Here is a 13,199-nt window from a genome sequence, read left to right on the forward strand (position 1 = left end):
GAGAGGATATTCAGGTGAAAATTAGCCATTTAGAAGCTGAACTATAAAAGATGGGTAAAAAGGATTCCTATGAATAGAGTGGAAGATCATTACAGGTACATGAAACAAAGAGAAAATCATGGAGCATTCTAGAAATTTCAATTATATTCCATTGCCCTTGGAATATGGTACAAAATATTGGATGCCAGGAAGAGTTATCTTGGTGGGAAATGCAAAGGGCAAAGAATAGAAATCCACAGATGCTATTCTAAGCCATTGGGATTTTATTCTCCCAGCAAAAGAGAATAATTCAAAAGGTTGATGGCAATTTCTGCAAATAAAAACATTACAGTGTGTCCTCATCCCAGATCTAGCACCCTGGGATTTCTGGCTCTTTCTCAAAAGTCAAAATGACCAGAAGGGTAAGTATCCTGAATCAGCTCAGGACATCAAGGTAGCCATGACAGTGCAATTGAAGATACTCAAGAAAAGGTCTTCCGGAACTGCTACGGAAAGTGGCAAGAACTACAAGATAAGTGTGTTGGAAGGGAGAGAGGATTTTGAGTGGGATAAAAGGCAATATGTCTTTTACTGTAATAAAATTTGTTATATAAACTTCCACATTATTTATCACGCCTCATAATTAAACTCCATACTAATGTTAGATACTAGAAGTAAACAAACTTGAAATACAACTCCAATACACTAATACTGTCATTTTAATGCATACACTATGTCCAGTATTTTGAACCTGAGCTTGAAGTGACCCACAATACTTACCTTCTTCCAATTAAATAAAAGTTAAATAAATATTTTAAGATTATCAATTTAAATATGCACCAGATTATTATCCTATCTTAGCTTGAATACCCATTTCTAGTTCTTGAGATTGTTATTAACTTTATATTTTTATGCATTAATTCCTTTAGGTTGCACACTCCTACTTTCAGATAAAGAAATGAATGCTTAGAGTGGTCAAGCAGTTTGCAAAAATCATAGTTAGGCAGTCATAGCACCTGAGTTGATCCCAGGTTCCTTGAAATTTAATTTCTGTTCTTACCTAGTCTGCTGCCACCATTAAGCTCAGGGCCCCTTTTGACATTCACAATGGTTTTCTCCACCTAACACTGGCTTCTTCTCTAATCTTGTTTCGTACTGGACATGGGGAAGAGGAAAGATTAATTTCTTTGGTGATATTTAGATAAAGCACAGTCATTGTTTGTCAGACATACCCATTGGTAATCTCTGACGTATAAAGAAGACGAAACCTGGTTTGGTCAAAAGCCATCCCCTACCCCACCCCCCACCCCCCTTATGGAGAAAGTTGGTCTGCAGAAGAGAATGGAACCTCCGGTAGGGTAGTCTGAGCTAAGACAAAGTTCTGAATTTGCTTCAGGCACAAAATCTACTTGCCCTTGAGGTAAACTTCACCAAGTCTTTTCTTTACTTTCTTGAGCCAAAAACTCTCTCCTCCTTCTTGCTTTTTTGAAGCTAGTTCAAATTTCTCTCACTTGGAGATGAAATGCTCAAGAAAAACTCTATAGAGGATAGAAGAATATGAATTCTGTAGTCAGACAGACCCGGGCTCAGAATTAAATTTCCCAGCTTCCTATCTGTGTGACTTTAAGCAAGATGTCCTCTTTGTATTGTAGTTTTCTCATCTATTACATAATGAGAGTAATTCTTCAGTGAATGTGAGGATTGAATAAGATGACACTTTCATAGTGTTTGGCATTGAGTAAGCTTTCACTAAACTGTAGATATTATTAAATAATAAAAGCTCTTAAAGTAAATTAATGAATTATAAAAATAAAAGTTGAAAATTTGTGTTATGGGCACTATGGAGGTTTTTTGTTTTTTTTTTATATTGGGTATTGAACTCAGGACCTTGCACTTTCGAGGCAGACAGTGGAACCACTGAGCTAAATCCCAGGGCCTATGGAGGTATTTTTGAACCTACAGTTACACAGGTAAATCCAGCCACTTAGTTCTGCTTATCAAAGTATAGAACCTCCTCCTACTTTGTCTCTTCATCTCTCATATTTAAAATCTTCTAAATAGATGATAAATCATTATTTTGAACAGTTAAAATTATATTTCTATGACAGCAAATAAATGATTCCAGGTCATGGTGCACTTAGGAGAAAGTTATTCAGTTTGTATGATCTCATTTGAAATGATGACATAAATGTTAAACAGAAGATATCGTATGATCTTGAAGATATTATTGTTCTTAGGCTCAGAAATAGACATAAAGAAAGCAAAATTGATAAAATGTTAATTTTATCATATGTAAATTTGTATACTTGAAATGTCACATGGGAAATGATGAGATTTTAAAATTTAATGTAAATACTGGCTTTTCATTTTATCAGAAAAATACTTCATTTTAGCTAGTAGTGTTTTCCCTTACTTGAAGATGACACATTTAAATGCTCAGTAGGTAAAAATATTTTGGTTAAAGAACTACAGACTTTTAAAAAATATGTTTAGAAAAAAAGGTCTAGAATAACCTCTATGTATATATTGTTTGATTAATTAATTGATTGAGGCTGTGGGGATTTAGCTCAGTGGTTCTTCTGCCTGCCTGGCAAGCGGAAGGACCCAAGTTCGATCCCCAGTACCAAAAAAAAAAAAAAAAAGAAATCATCTAATTAATTGATTGATTTTTATTCATACATGTTTGCAGTATAATATTTACATCTCCATTTCTTAGGACGCTGACCTCCCATAGGGAAAGGAATAGAGGATCTCTGTTAACTGGAGACAGGTTGAGGTCTAGTGTTTGGGCGCTATTAAATATGCTAACAACAGTGTGATTACTTTTCTGTCACTTATAAATAAATTCTTATTCTCTTCAATATCATGCTAACTCCAATTGTCTTTTTAGCAAATGTATAGAGACTTGGTATGAATGTAGTAAGTCACAGACTTTCTCACCCATTTTCATATATATTCGTGTATGAATATAATAAAATAAAGAAAGGATTACTTTTTTACATTAAAAATTATATATTTTGTTGACATACATATATGTATTGAATAAATATATACTGTGACTATATATAGATACACTATATTGACATATATGCATCTTATTTACACACACATATAGTCCTGACACTATTATTTGTGAGACAATCAATAATGCCTGGAAGGGGCCAGGGATTTAGCTCAGTGGTTTTGCCGCCTGCTGCACAAGCGCAAGGACCCGAGTTCAATCCCTGGTACCAAAAAATAAAAAATAAAAAAAATAATGTCTGGAAGAAGAGATTACACAATACTAAGGCATAAGGAGTCTGATTGAAAAGATCACTGCATAAGGAAATCAAATTTCTACTGTGACTATTTAGGCCTTACTGATACAACACTGAAGGAGATTGCAGTCACTGACCTAACTCACTCCATTTTGTTTCTTTGACTCCATTTTGCCTTTTGTCTTTTTTCCTTCTGATTTCTCTTGAGTCATCCTTCCCTACAGTTACCTTGAGTGCCATTAACAACAGGTCTGATTGATGACCATCTGATGACCAGTAATGAAACTAACTCCCAAGAAACAGTGGCCTTCTTCATGTCAACAAAGTGCTGCACGGCTGGGACAAAAGAATGACCCAAGGCAATGATCAACCTAGAAGATGCCAGATGGAGATGACCCAGACTATTAAACATGGGAGCCCCCAACCCATGCCTCTGTCTTTCCCCTTTAAATTCTGAGACTGTTGTGAGCATTGCTGAAGACAAATCTTAGGCTTCCAGACCTCTGTATTCCCTGTGGGGTCACACAGAGTATAGACATTCTTTTGTGTCTTCACCACCCCTTCCTGCCTGGCTTCCAATGGCACAAGAGGCTGAGCCCATGCATTAGGACTCCCTGGAGAGGAGGCTTTCACCCTAACGACATGAAACCTGACCGTGCTCTGCTCATTCTGAAAAAGAAAAAAAATGTATGCAGAACTCATTCAAAGATCACTGTGTTTATTTCAAGGCCACTACTAGTTTAAGATGGATTTTATTGAAAATTTAGCAGCTATTACTCTCTAGTCTCTCCCCAGCTCACAGGTACCTTCATCCCCTGTTCTCATGCCATCTTCCTTCTTTCTCTGTCCTGGTCCTAAGCTCTGCTTAAAAGGCCTCCAGTCATATTGGATAAAAGTCTTAATCATATCCTCTTACCTTAATTACCTCCAAAGAGAGTCACGTTCTGAAATATGATGTGGGTCACAACTCAGCCCGTAGTACCCCTGGACTACTGGTGTTAAGCCATAGTGGAGCCTCATGTATCCATGTTTTGTGCATAGGTCTGGAGTGGGAACCATGTTTTGCACTCTTTTGATTCTCCCATGTTCGGCTGGGCAGATGCAGGTTTGAAGGATATGACTATTCCATCAAAGGAAATACTTGCACTGGAAAAAGTTAGATAAGTTGTAGATTAATGAATGATTCTTAATGGATTCCAGGTGGAAACTAAGTAAATGCCCTTGAGGATGGATCCTGATATATAAGGAAATTACAAAGAATTTCATTAAGCAGGAGTCTCTGGGTGTGTAAACCACAGAAAACGGTGTCCTAGGAAAAGTTTTCATTAAATTGAATTTTTGTGTTTATATCTTGGAAAAGGAAGATTATAGATTTATTCTTATTAATGATAGGCTTTCTTAGACTGTCCTAGTGCATAAGCCAGATTTTTACAACCTTCTTACATGATCAAGATCTTACCTTGGTCATGTAAGAAGGTGGGGTATGTGAGTTACTGTCTAATGTGTTACAAGGTAGCCTGGCCATGAGAAAATTTGCCAGTGGACATCAACACCGGGGAGGAGGGAAGTAGGTTAGAGTAAAGTAGTTGCCATTTTAATGCCTTAAAAAGAATTAGAAGAGGGAATGGAATTAATAATGAAAGATTTAGACCAGACATTTAGATCCCAAAGTGAACAGGTTCTACCAGTAAAGGGATTTTTGCATATTAATTTTACTGCAGTGGCTTTCAAACCTTTGAGTTTACATTGGGATCCTGGGTGCGCACATGCACAACACAAACACACGCAGTATGTGCCTTTGTCCTAGGTGACGCACTCTGACATTTCTCTCACTCTACACGTTTCTGGCTTTGCTTGACTCTGTTTCGTTTCAGTCTGTTTCATTACAGTGCTGTTTCTGACGCAGTAGGTTCATTCCATAGCACACAGAGTCTGCACTTTCCAGCGTGAGAAGCACCTGAGTCTATAGAGAGGTGTCATTGGGCTGGATCCACAGGGCACATGAGGAGTCAAGGAAGAAAGGGAATCAGAGCCAGTATCAGTTTCCAGGGGAGAAAAGTCCCATGCAGAAGAGATGATATGGGGCAAAACAAAGAGCAGCACAGGCAAACGCAATGAACGACCCTATTATATTACTGTGTTCAGGAGATCGGATCCTGGGGTCTGACATGTTTTGTTCAGTCTCAACTTTGCTGCCTATAAGTTTGTAACTTTATATGAGCATCTAATCATTCTCTGCCTCATTTTACAATCTTCAAAATAGTACCCGTGACTGATTGATCACTCAGTGAAGACTGAGAACTGTGGAAATTAATTCATTGTATATCTACAGCACCTCAATAAGGTAGGTACAGTTTTTATTTCCTTAATATCTGTATTTTATAGTTATTTTCAGGAGGGTAAAATCACATGGGATATTTCCTGAAACAAAGTAAACATCCATCGTATCAAAATGTAGAGATATAAAGATTTTCTGAAACCCTTAAAAATAAGGAAATCAGGTAAAGGAAACTCATCTAATCGCTATGTGTCATGCAACTTGCTGTCTACATCACCACCTAGTTGTGTTATTTGCTTATCCATAAAGGGGGATAAAATGAGGTTCTAGTAAAGAAGGAGTTAATGAATATGCACCACTTATTGCTGGGAGACAATTCGCCAGGGCTCTTCTGTATGCCCTACTTTAATTTTGGTTCTGGACTATACTTCAGGGATGTTCATAGGAAACAGCCTTCTGAGGGAGGGAGGATGACTCTCATCATTATGCAGGGATAGGATTGTCACCTTTATTATGATAAGATCTCCCTCTAGGACTAAGGGTAGGCAAACTTGGTGGCAACTTGCTTTAAAACATTCCAGTTTCCCAAACTTGAGGGTTGTCGGCCGTGATCCAAACCTACTGTGTATAAGGCGTACATAAAAAACTACCTCTGACTCACTCCTGGAGATGCTGGGAGATGGAAAGGACAGATGGAACTTGAAGGTCGTGCTATATGCTCTGCCACGAGGAATAAAGCCCTCTGTCTGTGACCCTGAAGTGTATTTTTTTCTGCTTGCATCTGTGAAACTTTGACAGGCTAACTTGTTAGCTTGCAAGTAGAAAAAAAAAATCTTAGACTATTCACAGTTCTTGATAATTTGACAATTCCTAGCCACATAATAAGTACTTAATACATGCAAGCCTGTTAGCATTATGGTATTTAGCAATGTGACAATGTGGCAGACAGTCAATTTAATTAAGCAACTACTTGTATTTAATGCATGACTGGTGTATTCTAGTCATGATGCAAGGTGCTAAGCTTAAAAACCCAGTTGAGACAAAAATCTCTGATTTCATTCCAGAAAGGAAGAGATCTGCATGTAAATAACTGTAACCCATCTAACTACTATGGTAGAAATATTCAGAAATGTCTAGAGCTGAAAAGAAGCAGTATCTCTCTTTGCCTAAATTGGGAGAAGGAAAGGAAGTACTGGAAAGTTGCTAAAGAAAATAACACTTTAACTGAATTTTACCAGCTGACTGTGAGAATTGGATTTGGTAGTTACTATGGCAACAATAATTTGCTAGTATTTTACTATTATTTACTGTTACATGTAGGTTGTGTCTTCAGACCCATGTGTTGAAATCCTACCTGGAAGTTGTGAGTGGGACCTTATTTGGAAATAGAATCTTTACAGATGTAGCCAAGATGTAATGTCTCAGGGAGCCCAGGTCCTGATGTTGTGAGGAGCAGGTTCTTCACTTCTTTTGTCCCTAGTTCTTTGTGTTCAGTCAAGACACAAAGGGTATGTAGAAGTAAAGGCAGAATTTTGCACAGTAGATATGGAATGTCCCACTCAAGCCAGAAGATGAGCAGTGCCACAAAGGCAGCTGACTGAGTGCGAATTCGGATGTCATCTTTTGCACACAGAATTACTCCTGGGGTTCGAGAAGCTACCCTTTCCCTTAGGGGTTAACTTAGAATGTCGATCTCTAAAAATGTCTTTCCTGTTCCTTTCAACTGGTCAGTGTTCCCTCAGGGACCTTAATCATGTAAAACCCTAAATCAGGTCTCAGCCCAAGGAGGGAGGATCTTTAAAAAATGCTCTCCCTTCTAGCTAGGTGTGGCAGCACACATGTGCCTAAAATCCCAGCGGGAGGCTGAGCCATCTTGGAGGCTTGGAGGCTTTTACTGTGAGTGTCAAGCCAAGGCAGGCTACCCAGTGATTTCAAGTCCACCCTCAGATACTTAGCAAGACCCCTGTCTCAAGAAACCAAAACCAAAAGCAAACCCAACAAAAAAAAAATTCTGCCCTTTCTGATACCACTGGGTGTAGGCCACCAGCCAGGGCTCTCAGGAATGCTGTGTGCCTTGTTTTGGAAACAGTGGGCCAGATGGCCAGATAGTGGAAGGAATGTGCAGGATGCTAGTAAAACATTAAAATGTCACTGTGCTCTGTGGCACTGTGTTAGGCCTGAGACCTAACAAATGATTATAAGTGTGTTACACACTGGAGTCTTGTTTCGGTACTTAGCTGTCCCTGGCAAACCATGTTGGACTCCCCTCCCCCTTTGTGGCTCAGGCCTGCTGAAGTCTTCCCACCTAACAGTAAGTTATGGCGAGGCCACACTGTAGTAGGGGGGCCCTTAGTCCCAAAGGAGTCTTTACAAGATGAAAAGACATAGAGCGATACACAGTAGACACCACAGAAAGGACAGACATGGACAGAGGGGAGGAAGATTAGTTATACGAATGCATGTGGGACAATGCTGAGGGCCGTGGGCCAGCACTGGAAGCTGGCAGTGAGAGGACAGCCCCGCTGACACCTTGCTTCTGTACTCCAGGCCACCAGAACTGAAGGAAAATACAATTCATGTTGCTTTAAGTCACCCAGTTTGTGGTAGTTTGTTATAGTCGCCTAAGGAAACAAAATAGTGTTTTATTATTGCCTTCAATGTTACTATCTTAAGAAAAAACTGAAAAAAGATATTTTTTCCAGAGAGAAAAGAAATACAAGGTGTGGTCAAAAATAGGGTGGGTACTTAAATTAAAAAAAATTATAACAGTTAAAGATATATTACCATTAATTTCCCTCAAAATACTTTGCTTCATTTCCAGCACACTTGTCTCATTGTTCTTGCCACTTTCTGCAGCAGCTCTGGGAGTCCTTCTTCAGGGGTTTGGTTGCACTGTCATGGCAGCCTCAGTCTCCTCAACTGATTCAAAAGATTTACCTATTGGGGCCATCTTGACTTTAAGAAAGAGCCTGAAGTCGCAGAGTGCCAGATTGGTGAAGAAAATGGATAAAGACATAATGTAATGTTTCATTTTGTTTTGTTGGAAGGAGATTCTTGCTGTGCAATTCAGGATGGCCTTGAACTTACTATGTAGCCCAGGCTGGCAGCAATCCTCCTGCCTCAGCCTCCTGAGTGCTGGGATTACAGGAGTACACCATCTTACTAGGCCTGATAATATAATGTTTTTATGAACCTGCCTTTCTGTGGGCAGGATTCACTGTATTTTTAATCACATCTGGTAAAGATACTCATGAAAGAGTACTTCCAGAACTGCTGCACAAAGTGTCAAGAAAGCTGGGATAAGTGTGTTCAAAAAGAGGAGGGCCGGGGATTTAGCTCAGTGGTTTCACGTCCTGCTGCGCAAGCGGAAGGATCTGAGTTCGATCCCCGGCAGCAAAAAAAAAAAAAAAAAAAAAAAAAAGAGGAGTAATATTTTTAAGGGTATTAATGACAATGTGTCTTTTACTGTGGTACATTATACAAATTGAAGCATTCTCTGTATGTTTTGATCACCTTTGTATAACAGAATCATAACTGAAGAGAGCACAAATTGCTGCATGTCACTGTACAGGAAGAGAAACGGCAGCTGATGAGGCTGGAGAACGATCCTTGGATCTGGATGTTGTGCAGTGTGGCATCTGGACGCTGGCAAACCTACGCTTTAATTCCAGCTCTTCCACATACTAGGTAGGCAACCTTGGGAGGTTAACTGTCCTCTCTGAGCCTTGGTGTTATTATGTGGAGAACAGAAAAACAATTATGACCTTGAAGGAGAACACAGGAAATGTGATGAAGCCATGGTCAGGGTGTTAGGGAGAGTCCTCTGATAGCTGTGATGATGACAGAAAGGAGGTGGGTGGTATGGCTGGAAGAAGAGACATTCACCAGGCAGCTAAGCTATCAGCCCAGGTGAGACATGGAGGAGGCCTGAGCGTTAGCAATAGCATGGTGAGAATAAAAATGAGGAAATGAGTGAAAAGAACGCTTCTCTGTTAAAATTAATTGGCCATTGTGGACCAATTGGATGAAACCAGTGATGAGACAGTGGTAGTCTTCAAACAAGTCCTCTTCTACCCATTTCTGCAAATGTGTGAAAAGGGGGCTTTGCTTCAGCAGTTTATTTAGCTTGACTCTCCCTGCTAAGGGTGCGGGGCCTCAGTCAGAGCACTGGGAAGGTTTATGACCTCTGCATCTTCAGTGGTTCCGCACTGGGAGTGTGTGGAGAAAATGCTCAGAATGAAGAGGAAGTGCAATCCTTTCACATGAAGAATGACAGCACAGTTGAAGGTCTTTTATCCTGGTGGGAAGAAATTAAAGTTATAAACCATCAGTTCAATATTAATTCAATTCAGAGTGGAGACAAAATCCAAATAAGGTGGATTATCTAAATGTAGTGTCACTGGAACTTGACCATATTACCTTCAAAGTCTAGCAACACCTTAGATTCCTTAATTTCAATTTAACAGAACTACACAAAAACGTTATCCTCCTCTCTTAGAAAATCACACAACACGAGGAACCCCTACCCAAGCTCCAAGCCAAAACAAAGTGAGGAACAGGAAAACTCTTTGAAGTCATGTGTTTCTTCTACAACATAAAGAGGCATTGTCTTTAAAAATAATTTAATAAGATGTAAGAAAATTTTTTATAGATTCAATAGTCAAACTTAAACAAAATGTGAATACTGATACATTTTATGAATGAGAACATTTTCTCTTTAGAAGCTTATAATTATCACAGAAAACCACCTTCATACACAAAAGCATTGCTCAACATGCAGAAGCACCAATGTGCCTACACATACTCTCATGTACATTTGTACTTTAGAATAGAAAAGAAAGGTTTGTGACAGAGTAACAAGTTTATGTATGTGACTGTTTGACCAGACAATTCAACACTAGTTGCTTCAAATACAGGTTTAAAAAATATCTGAGCTGACAAGTAGAAAAATTAATTTGCAACACCTAAACAATGAGTGTGAAGTTTTCCAAGTAGAGGTGACAGGTTTCTGGGAACAAAGGAAGCAAAGTCCTTTTCCAGGGAACTTCTCCCATTCCAAGGCTTATTTGAAAACCCTGTTGGTGTAAACATCATTACTCTCTGACAGAAAACTCTGCCTTCCCTCTGGAGTCAGGAATATTAATGGTCATTCTGCTTCTTTTCATTTTCATGGATCAATTCTGATGAGTGCCATTTAGCATCATTTCTAGATCTATCTGCTTTCAGCTTTAACAATTCAAGTTTAGAAAATGGACTTCAAGTGTAGCTGAACAAAAACTGTGGTCTCAAGGATTGTTTTTCTGATGTCACCTCTGGACTTGTCTTTGCAACCTAGGATATTTTTATTGATTAACAGTAGTGGTGAAACTTCGCTCTTCAAAGATGAATTTGATTTTTAAATATCTATGCCATGAGACTCATGTCTATAAAGGGTGACTTATGATTAAGTAGAAAAATCCAACAAGATTCAATTATAAAGTAAAATCTTAAAAATGTTACCCATGTGGCTGATTCTGAAGGAAACTGAGCATTCATGATAAGAATCAGCATTAAGGTAATCCATTTTCACACTCAAATATAGACTAAATTCTATGAAGCACAGGAATAAAGAACAATAATATTTTGAGAAAGTGTGGTACATTTTCTTTAGGAAAAATTGAAATTTGGGAAACCTTAATTTGTATACAATAGCATTTGCCTTTCTCTTCTAGGAGAAGAAAATGTGCTTTTTCACTTCTCCACCTGATTACCATATTTGAATGGACTGGGAATGTCAAATACAAATTGTGAGGGCAGTGGGCACTGTCTGTTTGCCACTTGGGGTCAGTTGGTTTTGAACCCTTCCGTACTGGCTTCCCCAGGACAACCCCCCCATCACTGTCTTGGCCCTGTGAGACCCCCACCTCCACATTCCCCACAGCCTTTTGCAACACAGTGAGTTTAAAATTGCTATAGCAACAACATTTAAATAAAGATTGGAGAAATAAAGATAGGAGCCAATGCCTTGAATGTTTGCATTTGTGGTCTCTAAGAAGTGAAGGGCTTCCTCACACAGCGCCGGCTTTGATTTTCTAAAACAGAGGGACTCTGTTTTCTTGTCATTAGTAACAAAAATTATTAACAGTAATTACTAGAATGATTCTGTCCAATGTGGTTGGCTGATTTTAAATATAAGAAAGAGTTGACAGAAGGGCAGAAAGGCTGGCAAAGTGGGGCAGATCTACAGTTCTAACTTTGGCTTTGTCTTAAGATAACTTTGACCACTTCTTGCCATCAGGTTTCATGGAAGCAGGAAATATGGCAGAACAGCTCTGGATATACCACTTTGCTGAGCCAGGGCATGGAGATACAGCACAGTACATGAAGATGGAAGGAATTCCACATGGAAGGAGAAAAGTGGGCCACATTGAACTGTTTAAACTTTTGACTGACTTCGAATTTATGCATTTCCATGGACTTACAGCTCACCATATTTTAATATACTACACAGCATCTTACAAAGAATTACCGATAGGCATATCATCATGATTATTTAGAGAATTGGAAAGAATTTTTTTCACAAAGGGGTCATTTACCCTTAGACAAAATTAGCATTTAAATTTGTTGCTTACAATATTTGGTTTGTTATTATAATTATTGTTGATCTATGTGACAGTGAAGTTTCTACATGTAGCCATAGTGATTAACAATTTAGCGATAAGTACACTATAACGGAAATGTTACAGTAGTTAAGAGTTTAGAATCAGGCAGACTCAAGTTTGGTAATATTCTTTAGAATCACTATGTGACAAAATGCAATTATCTGACCTCTATCAGCCTCAAGTTTCTTACCTACACCACAGCATTACTATCTACTTCCCAGATTATAATGCAGATTAAACGAGATGTCAGTACAGGGCTTGGTAGAACACCTGGCGCGTAACTCTTCATAAGCAAAAGTGATTATTATCTCTCCATATTATTCTGTAATCAACTAGTTACAGCTGATTTGTTTTTTATGTCCTTATATACTTAATTCAAATCATTTACTTTTCTATGTTCTACTCCTAAATTAGTCCTTCACTTATTTTCTCGAAACTTAAAAGGTATTCTTCTTTGTCTATGTATCTGTAGATTAACAACTGCATCAATAAACTTTGCTTGACTGGAAACTTTTTTGCAGAGTTCTTAACAGAATGAAGAATAACTACAAGAAATGGAAGAATGACATAGACACTCTGTAACTGGGGCAACGATGAAGTCATGGACGACAGAACTGAGCAGGGAAAGTTCAGTTGATAGTGAATTTTTGTTACAGTTTTGCATCCAGTGCTACTGGCCCAGGAGAGTAGCACTACACTTGCCATTAATGCCACAGACACTGATGGAAGTTCTGAGCTGGCTGCACTCCACTCGAAGTAAATCTCTTCATAACATTTGAGTTTCAGCTTCAGTTTAATATGCATCTTATTGGCTGAACTACTAGAAAGGTCAGGAAAGCCATTTTGTGGTATTTGAGTTTAATAGTGTGGATGGATCCTGCTCTCCATCAAGACTCATATGGTGGGGCAGTTCTTAAACATAGTAAAGGGATTTATATGTTAAGTAGCCAAATATTAACTAGTGCCACTACAAACATATTTTGAAATGAGCTGTGAAGACAGTTTTAATGCACACTTAGGCTGAAAGAAATTGACAGCTATCAT

At 38.6% G+C, this 13,199-nt stretch overlaps 1 long non-coding RNA gene across 1 annotated transcript; it reads left to right on the top strand.

Annotated features, from left to right (window-relative positions):
* Positions 1-4,544: 4,544 nt before the first annotated feature.
* On the top strand, positions 4,545-12,655 carry LOC101708907 (uncharacterized). Its single transcript, XR_206373.3, has 3 exons — positions 4,545-5,580; positions 9,041-9,201; positions 11,792-12,655. It is a non-coding gene; the product is annotated as an uncharacterized LOC101708907 (long non-coding RNA).
* The last annotated feature ends 544 nt before the right edge of the window (positions 12,656-13,199 follow it).

This window comes from Heterocephalus glaber, unplaced genomic scaffold (genome assembly GCF_053883595.1).
Source record: "Heterocephalus glaber isolate CG9 unplaced genomic scaffold, H.glaber_assembly_v1.0 deba00001058, whole genome shotgun sequence".
NCBI lineage: Eukaryota > Metazoa > Chordata > Mammalia > Rodentia > Bathyergidae > Heterocephalus > Heterocephalus glaber.